We start from the raw sequence: 10,251 nt of genomic DNA, 5'->3' as shown, positions 1-10,251 counted from the left end.
GATAATTTATTAAGTATAAAATGCAGATTAGGTGTGGGACCTAAAAGAGAAAAGGGCATGCAGGTGGGCACATGTGCAATCACCCACTTGTTTCACATATAGAATCTGTTTAGTCACAATTGAACTACCCATTAGGAGGAGGATGCTTCACGATATCCGGGTTGAATTTAAACCTTGGAGGGACATCCACACAGCCAGTTCTGCGGCCAAATTCTTTGCCTCAGCCCATGCAGATGAATCAACAAGATCATATGATGACTTCCCCCATGATGACTAGTGGGTCTATCCCTACTGATCAGACTGGGTATGGTGCAGAGGTTAACAATGGAAATGGACACAACAGTAGGTTTATGAATATGGTCGACCATTGTGTGGATCTAGATAACTACTGGCCTCCCTATTAAGAGAGGATTTGATAAGAAAATTTGGTGGACGCCTGTTTCGTCTTTTTGAATAATTGGTTAAGACGTTCAAGCTTAGAAATTGATGTTATGACTTCTCATAAAATATAGGTAAGTTTGTTAGCTATTTTCATCCTTTTTGGCGTTTTTTCTCTCCTTTTTGGTCGGATGCAGATGGGGTGTCATAGGTGGCTATCAAGCAATCAGAACCAGATCTTGATTAGCCATGGAGTCATCACCACCTCCTTGTTTTTGTTTGCTTATTTTCAAATAATATCACAGAAAATTACAGATCATATATCTACTGGAGAGAAGCATCTGCATCTGTCAACTGTTTTCCTTCGATTATATAAAATGATCTCCCTTTTCTTATGATTTTATTTCTTCAAGGGCTATATATAGAAATGTTTCTTGTTCTGAGCCTCAGATGTTTTTGGCAAGTTCATGGATAAGAATGGAAAATTCAAGGAAAGCTTGACTGAAGACATGCGGGATATGCTGAGTTTACATGAGGCATCTCACTTGGGGGCCAAAAATGAAGAAGTATTAGCAGAAGCCAAGGAGTTCACAAGGATTCACCTCATACAGTCTATGCCACACATGGAACCCCATTTTAGCAGCCATGTCGGCCGGGCACTCGAGCTTCCCAGGCACTTGAGGATGGTGAGGTTGGAGGCAAGAAACTATATAGGCGAATATAGCAGGGAAAGCAACCCGAACTCAGCTCTTCTAGAGCTAGCAAAATTGGATTTCGACATGGTTCAATCACTGCACCAGAAAGAGTTGGCTGGGATAGTAAGGTAAATTTTTAATTTTCAACCTTAATTTATAATAATTTGAGATAATAGATAACTGATTTCACCTAAGATTAATTTCATTTCTTGACTAAGGCCATCCATGTTCAATTCTATAAAGGTGGTGGAAACAGTTGGGTCTTGTTGATAAGCTTGATTTTGCTCGAGACCGGCCGATGGAGTGCTTCTTATGGACAGTGGGGATATTTCCAGATCCCAGGCATTCAAGCTGCCGCATCGAATTAACCAAGGCCATTGCTATCTTACTAGTTATTGATGATATTTACGACTCTTATGGATCTTTGGACGAGCTTGCTCTCTTCACTGATGCAGTAAAAAGGTTTAGTATTTTCTTACTTCTGTGCATTTTTTCGGTTTTATCCATTACATGCATGATCAATAACATGAAGGCTAATTTGGACATGTAGATGGGATCTTGGTGCAATGGATCAGCTCCCTGAGTACATGAAGATATGTTACATGGCATTGTACAACACTACTAATGACATTGCATACAGGATCTTGAAGGAGCATGGATGGAGCGTCATAGAAGACCTAAAACGAACGGTGATTATAATGTCTTACATTGGATAGGAAAAAAAGTTCTAATTAAATACTATACAAACATTTTTAAGTCATGAAGGCTCTTTAAATTTAAAGTAGACTATATCTATAAATATGGTATTAAAGTTGATCCTAATCCTAATGCGAAGTATGTTTAATGGGTACCATAAAAGGTGTCCGTCTTGGATTCCCAGGGGGAGTAATTATGGGGTGGGATTGTGGTCCAGATGTTTGTTGTGGATCCCACGTGATTGAACACGAAGGAAACCGGAAATTAATGCCTGATAGAGAAATATTAATTTTCTTGCTGCAGTGGATGGACATCTTTGGAGCTTTCCTAGATGAAGCCCATTGTTTCAAAGGTGGCCATGTACCCTCACTAGAAGAGTATCTAAATAATGCAGTTACCACTGGAGGCACATACATGGCCTTGGTGCATGCCTTTTTTCTTATGGGGTAAGGTGTTACTAGGGAAAATATGGCCATGTTGAAGCCCTATCCCAACATCTTCTCCTGTTCAGGGAAAATTCTTCGGCTTTGGGATGACTTGGGAACTGCAAGAGTAGGTCACTAAAACCTTAACTTTGAAAGAATAGTACTAGCAAATCAAAGCTCTGATATCATATTATATATGAAATGAATGGTTGAATTAGGAGGAGCCAGAACGAGTAGATAACGCGTCGAGTATTGAATGCTACAAGCGAGAGCGAGAGATGGATACAGTGTCGGATGATGAAGCCTGCAGGAAACACATAAGGCAGCTGATGATCCAGAGCTTGTGGGTAGAGCTCAATGGGGAGCTGGTTGCTTCGTCTGCATTGCCTCTTTCAATCATCAAAGCTGCCTTTAACCTCTCAAGAACTGCACAAGTCATTTACCAGCATGGAGATGATAACAAGACTTCTAGTGTTGAAGATCATGTACAAGGATTGCTCTTTAGGCCTGTTTCCTCTAATGGGCATGCTCAAATTACCATGCATTAGGTTTGGATTGTCTTTAGGGTTCATGAAGATCTCATTCGTAATTGATTTGTAGAAGTGCTTTCTAAATACTTCAAAGTGCTTTTCCTATAAAAATGAGGTATTTAGAGAAGCTTTAAAAATGTTTTTAAAAATTTAATAAATACCCTGAAGTAAATTTTGGACTTGCACCTAACAAAATGATTCTTCTAAGAATCACATTTGGCCTTCTAAAAGTGATTTTACAATAGTAACTTTTGCTTCCATATCACCTTTTTGGGATTGTCAATGTTAAGTAATTAATTTTTTTAAAAAAAAAATAATATGATCTCACATTATTTTAGTTTATATATCTCAATTCTATTTCTTCCACTTATCTAGTTTTTAGCCAATTGTTATTTAATAAGATTTAGGGGGCAATAATAGTTTTTAGTTAATAAATAAAAATTGTATGTTTGATATTGGCATGTTTGGTTCAATAAGATCTAAATTTAAGAATAAAAATAGTGTTATGCTGAAATTGAAAATTTTCAAATTTTATTTTCATTAATATAAACTTAAAGAATAACTTCATTTGGTTTTTTTATAATTCATTTGAAAAAAGTACTTTTGACTTAAAAAATGTTTTTGAAAAAAATTAAATGTTTAGTAAAATTTAAGAAACACTTTTAAAAATATGAAAAAAACACTTCTAGTATAAATAAATAAAAATCAATTGTAGTGTTTTTTTTAAAAAATAATTTAATATGTAATATATTCTTCTAAAAACAATTTCAAAGAACGTACGTTTACAAAAAATATTTTGAATAAAAACTCTACCAAATGCACCGTTAGTATTATCCCAATACCTTATTATATATACCTCTTATTGGTTGTAAAAAAAAAGTGAAAAATAAAAAAATAAAAAGAAATATTTTTTAAATTTAATAAATTATTTGTATATGTTTCTTTAAATTTATTTTATATAGAGATTAAATAATTTAAATTTTAAAAATATTTAATTAATTTTAATTATATATATTTTTTATATTTTAAAAAATAGAAACTAGTAATAATTTCAATCTAATAGAAAATAGTAACGACTTCTATCGTAACATGATATAAAAATAAGGACTTATTTTATACTTTAAAAAATTATTTTTAAAAGTTTTAGAAATTTTTTAATACCTTATCTTTTTAAAATAATATTTAAAAGTTATTATCTATTTAGAATGATAGTAATTTTAGAAACTGTTTCTAATATTTCTAATAGTTAAACTTTTTTATTATTCAAGTATTAAAAAGATAAAACATGATTTCTTAAAATCATTTTTAAACATATTGTTATTATATTTTATAAGTTATTGTATTTATTTTAAAAAAATTGACAAACAAAAACCCTACCCAAAACAAAAATAGAAAGCAAAAACCCTAACCCAAACCACACCAATTATGCGTTATGAATGGTCTTCATCTTCCGATTCGTGCAGCATTGAATATTCCAAAAAAAAAAAAATTAAAGCTGCTGTTACCGATTGCTGACAAGAAAGGGTTCAGGAAGGGAGTCGATCATGCAACATTGAATAGTCCAAAAAATGTAAAGCTGCTGTTATTGATTGGTTACAAGAAAGGGTCCAGGAAAGGAGTCTCAGGCTTCTTTTCATCTCATCTCCGGCTGTTACTGATCGCTGACAAGAGAGGAGTCTGAGGCAGAAGGGAGGGAGATTTGTTTTTTTTCCTCCCAAACAAGAACTTAGAAATGCATATCAAACATCAGGGGAAATTTGTGGAATCTTTCTTGCCCTGAAATTTGAATAGAAAATGAGTAGGGGGAACTTGAAATTCAAAAATATTCTATTAATGAATTACATGTTCAAGCAAAACCAAATTTCCGTACCTCAAAAGTTTCACGTGAATGTACGATAAAATCCAAAAAGACACTCATTCCTAAAGTTAGATAATAATTGTGAAGAGAAGAGAATTATCCCACAAGGTTTTTTTAAAAGTATCAAAACTATCCTTAACAACTTGAAAAAGAAAGAAAGAAAAAAAAAACAAACAAACAAAAAACAAAAACAAAAAGAGCAATCTATGCTCAATTTCTATAAGAACTTGTTTTTTTATTTAAAAAAACATATATAGGTATAATATAAATACATTACACTTATAATACAAATATAGTAATATTATGATACATTACGATAAAATATAATTTTAAAGTTTCAAAATTTCTTACGAAAATAACTAGTTGTGGGTTAGTTGTTATATCCCTAGCATAACCATGACATTTTGTTTACATCTACTATTATTTTGGAATTATGATATTAGATTCTTTACAAAAATCATCATCATCGTTCTCTACAAAAATCATGTCGATCTCATGAGTACATGCTCTACCAAAACCAAATTTTTGTACCTTAAACTTTCACGTGAATGCGCAATAAAGTCCAAACAACACCCATGCCTAAAGTTAGATAATAATTGTGGGTGAAATGTATGAGAATTATCGAATAAGGTGGATTGGAGTGAAAATAAATTGATAGGATCATCCAATTTGATAAGTCTTTTGAAAGATTAGATAATAATTGTGAGTGAAATGTATGAGAATTATCAAATAAGGTGGACCAAAGTGAAAATGACTTGGAAGGGTCATCCAATTTGATAAGTCATCTAAAATGTTAGATAATAATTATGAAAATTCCTCCAAAAATAAATTATTTTTATCTTTTTATTTTGCCAAAACTACCCTTAACAACCCACCCAAAAAATCAAAACAAAAAACAAAAAGGATAGTCTTGGTGAGTTGTAGTCTGTGTGTATTAAGGAAGAAAAAAAACAAAGGGGAAAATTACTTCAATCGAGTCTCAAATCTATGAACTTCAATTTCTGTAAATATATATATATATATATATTATTTTTATTTTGGTGAATTTAAGAAGAAATCTAATAATGTATAAATAGACATCTATATAAAAACTTTTTTTTATAAAAAAAATACATAGGTATAATACAAATAAATTACACTTACAATACAAATACAGTAATTTTGAAAGTTTAAAATCTCTTTCGAAATTGGGTAGTTGTGGGTTAGTTTGCTATATCCTTAGCATGAACATGACATTTTTATTACATTTGCCTCACTATTTTGGAATTATAATTTTAAATTCTCTATAGAAATCATGATTCATGAGTACATACTTTACAAAAACCGAATTTTCGTATCTTAAAGTTTCAAGTGAATGCACAATAAAGTCCAAACGGCACCCATGCCTAAAGTTAAATAATAATTATGAGTAAAACGTGGGAGAATTATTGAATAGGGTGTGGACTGAGGTGAAAATTATTTGAAAGGGTCACCCAATTTGATAAGTCCTTTGAAAAATGAGAATAAATTGTGAAAATTCTTCCAAAGGTCATTTAAAAAAAAAAAATTGCTAAAACTACCCTTAACAAAACCCCCAACACACCCCTCTTCCACCTCCCCACCCAAAAAAAAAAAAAACAAACAAACAAAAAACACAAACAAAAAACAAAAAATAAAAGCAAAACAAAAAAAAAAAAAAAACCAAAAAGAGCATTCTTCATCTTTATGAGTTGTTGCCTATGTGTATTAAGGAAGAAAAAAACAAAGGGGAAAATTTCTTTAGCCGAGCCTCAGGTTTGTGAACTTCAATTTCTCCAAAAAGTTTTTTTTTTTTTTTTCTTTTAATTCATAGGTATAATACAAATATACTACACTTACAATGCTAATGTAGTAACATTATGATAAAATATAATTTTGAAAATTTAAATTTTCTTATGAAACTAGGGAATTGTGGGTTAGTTTAATATATCCCTAGCACGACCATGACCTTTTTATTATAGATGCCACTATTTTGGAATTATAATCTTATCATTATTTATGATGGTTTAAATCCATGTTTTTAATGTGTTTTATAGGATCATTGCTAACTTTGTAAATGTTTTTTTTTTACCTTTGTTTGACACATGTTGTATCGAAATACATGTAATAATATGATATCTTCAAGTGCTTCATTTGTTGTCAATATGTTAATACTATTGTTACTTCTTTAAATGGGTGCCCCTTGAAAGATTTGGTGATAGTAACACTTACCAAAAACCACAAGAGATTATTGAAAGAAGAATGCATGCAATGGATGAAGATGACAAAATTATTTTTACAAAAATTGAGTTAATGTAGAAAGTAATTTTAGTTGGATAATTTATCTTATTTTTGGTTTTATGTTTCAAAATTAATTAATCGAATACTTTAGTCATGTCTATTATGTTTTGAACCATATTTATAATGGTTTATGTCTTTGTAGTTGGATGTATTTGTATTTGGAACTATTTGCACTTTTGAACATTATTTTCATAATACAAATTTGTGTTAGATTTTTAATGATGATATGTTAAGATATTTTTTTGGTATTCATATCACATCTACAACAAAAATTCATTAAAAACATTATGATACACTACAAGATGTTCAAACATAGTGGTTTCATGATTGAATGAAGTCCAATTTTTTTGTTCCACAAGCTATATATGAAGTAGTTAAATGACAATAGTAGTTTAACAAATGCGAGTCAATTAAAAGCAAAATGTAAAAGTTCATTTGTCATGTCAAAATGAGAAATGATATGTATTTGCAATTGGAATATATTCCTAACACCACACTTAAGTTATAATTTTAGAAAATTGAAATACTTCATGCATACAATTGAACTTGTATGGTCTTCTCAACATGACCATGGCATGAAAGCTTCTGTTGGGCAACCTTCACTTTAATGTTTAGAAATCGAGTACCAACTTTCTTTAAGGCAAAAAAAAAAAAAACATATTTTGGAAATAAATTTAACCAATATAGAAAACAAATACAACTAAATAAACTCTTGTAAATCGAAGTTTTCATAATAGGGGATATATAGTGGGCCAATAAAACAATAGGTGACCCATAGTTTTATGATTTTCCTTGCACATAACAAAGATATTTGGACAAGTAACATTCTTAATAGATAAAGCAAATCCTAAACTAAACATCAAACTTGTAAGATATGAAATCCATGGTCAATTACCAATAATACAAAATATAACACAAACTATTGCGGTCTAAAGAAAATATCAATCTTAATGTTTTTCAAGTTTACATCAAATTGTTCTTCATATTGAAATAAAATTCATCCATCTACAACGACCATAAACTAATTACATTGTCATCCATCGATTGGTAGATCATTTCCTTAACTTCATTTTGTTGGGACATTATCAATAGTTTGAGCACGTTCTCCCTATATTTGCTTATCTTGTCTTGGAAAATGAGAATAAATAATAAAATATTAAAAAAAAAATCATATTCTATTATTGAGATTATCATGGTTTTCATATTATAGTGTGAATGATATAATACATTTATAATGAAACGAGAAAGTCCACCATTACTCCACAATCGCATACACTTGATAACAGATATCCCACAATTAGTTCTACAAGTAGTAATTAAGCAAATTTTGATTAATTTGCAAAGCAAATTTATACAGTCAAAACCTTTTATAGTTTCTTTATCAATATATATAATTTATAAAAACTATATATGAAATTTAAATTAAGTTGGTAGTTGATTTGGTCTCATTAAAAAATTTTAAAAGTACAATACATAAAGTATTGTTATAATTTGTTGTACTTCTAATATAATCGTGTTGTAAGTGTATGACATTTGTATCATATCTTTATTTATTTCTTATTCATATTGTTAGTGATTCCTATTGGAATTCAATTCATACAACTATAAACACACTAAATCATTGTAGTATTGGAGAACAAGTTTGGGGCGTTTATCTTTTACTTACATACAACATAATTGGTTAAAAGATGGATGATCTAGTTGAATGAGATTACTTTAAAGGATTAATAATAATATTGGAAACATAATTTTCAAATCCAATTTTCAATCCACATATCATAAATGTGTGGAAGAAAGTCACCTCATGAATGCACTTCATTTAAGAAATTACTTTTATAAAAATAAGTGTATAAATTATATTAAATTAGAATTTATTTTTCCCTCTAAGACCCATTTATGATAAATAAATAAATAAATAAATAAAACCATACTAGGCTTGTGGAAGGAGAGCTAACAACATCTAATTGTAGTCAAAATTTCAAAAGTAGAATACAAAAGGTGTTGTAATTTTTTGTACTAGTAGTGAAATTGTGTTTTAAGTTTAAGACATTTATGTCATATCCTTATTTATTTCTTACCTTGAAAGTTTTGAAACTTTCTTTTTATAAAAATTGTATGATCATGTAATACTACAATGTGATAAATAAAAGTTTACAAAGCATTCAAGAATTTTCCCTAAATTAAAAAGCTCACAAAACATTACCTTTAATTTGGAGAGGATTTTTCTCATTAAAACCCTTAAATCAGCAGTCAAACTCAACAAAGAAAGCAATATTTGGATTGAAGGGTACATTATTGTCTGAGCCAAAAAGTAGACAAAGCACGTGAATGATTATATTAACATTAAAACAAAATTAGACATGAAAGTTATGAAAAAAAAAATAATACTTCATATGGTTTCTACGAATATGTAAGAAAAGAAGAAACAAAAATCGAGACTAGTTGAATTGGGGCTAGTTAAACTACATGGATTAGTTGGTTTCTACACGTAAATGATTACAATCCGACTTGTTCCATCTAAACATTTGAATAGAAAAAAAAAAACCAAACAAACAAACGACATCAATAATAACTAATGCAATTACTTCATTTTCAAGATCATTTATTTGGCATTATTATAATTAATTTTTTATTGACATTAAAATGCTCAATTACCTCCCTTCAAAATCATTTAGCATCCTTTTCATTTTAATAATTTTCTGTTAATTTAAAGTAAATTAACTCCAAGCATATTTGACAATGATTTTGAAAAATGTTTTTACCCGTCTAACACTTGAAAACAACTATTTTGATAAAGTTTTTCATGGTACTAAAAAGATTAGAAACGTTTCTTATAATCATTATCAAATAGACTCTACATTTGCTTAATCATATTATATATTTAATATTTCTTGAGAAAAAAAAAAGGCTAAAATGTGATTTATGATTTAAACAAATTCACCCCATTTCAAGATCATTAAATTATTATTACATCAAATTACGTTGTTTATCAAGAGAAGCAATGCCTTTTGTTTTTTCATACTTATACTATTAAATCTATATATACATCAAATAGTATCTATTTTACATGTGAATATTAATTTAGTTTCAAAATCTATAATTGAATTTAAAATTAAATTATTTATTTATTTTAATAAAATTAATTGGTATTTGACTTGTGATATGATTTTAATTTGAAAATTTATAATGGAATCTAGAATTAAATAATTACACATAATTCTTAATAATATTATAGAAAATAATAACAATAATAATAGAAATGGTGAAATATTGTCAAATTAATGGGCCGTTGCTCTGTTTGGAATTTGGGGCCCATCCTGGCTACCCATTAAGTCATGGAGCCCATTATCATTCCAGGCCCAAGAGGAAGA

General features: G+C 29.4%; 1 pseudogene; it reads left to right on the top strand.

Moving 5' to 3' along the window:
- The first annotated feature begins 269 nt into the window (after positions 1-269).
- LOC117926027 lies at positions 270-2,769 on the top strand (annotated as a pseudogene).
- Positions 2,770-10,251: the final 7,482 nt, after the last annotated feature.

The sequence above is a fragment of the Vitis riparia genome, chromosome 12 (genome assembly GCF_004353265.1).
Source record: "Vitis riparia cultivar Riparia Gloire de Montpellier isolate 1030 chromosome 12, EGFV_Vit.rip_1.0, whole genome shotgun sequence".
Lineage (NCBI taxonomy): Eukaryota > Viridiplantae > Streptophyta > Magnoliopsida > Vitales > Vitaceae > Vitis > Vitis riparia.
Note: the sequence above shows the minus strand (reverse complement) of the source record. Positions and strands in the feature narration are given on the sequence as shown.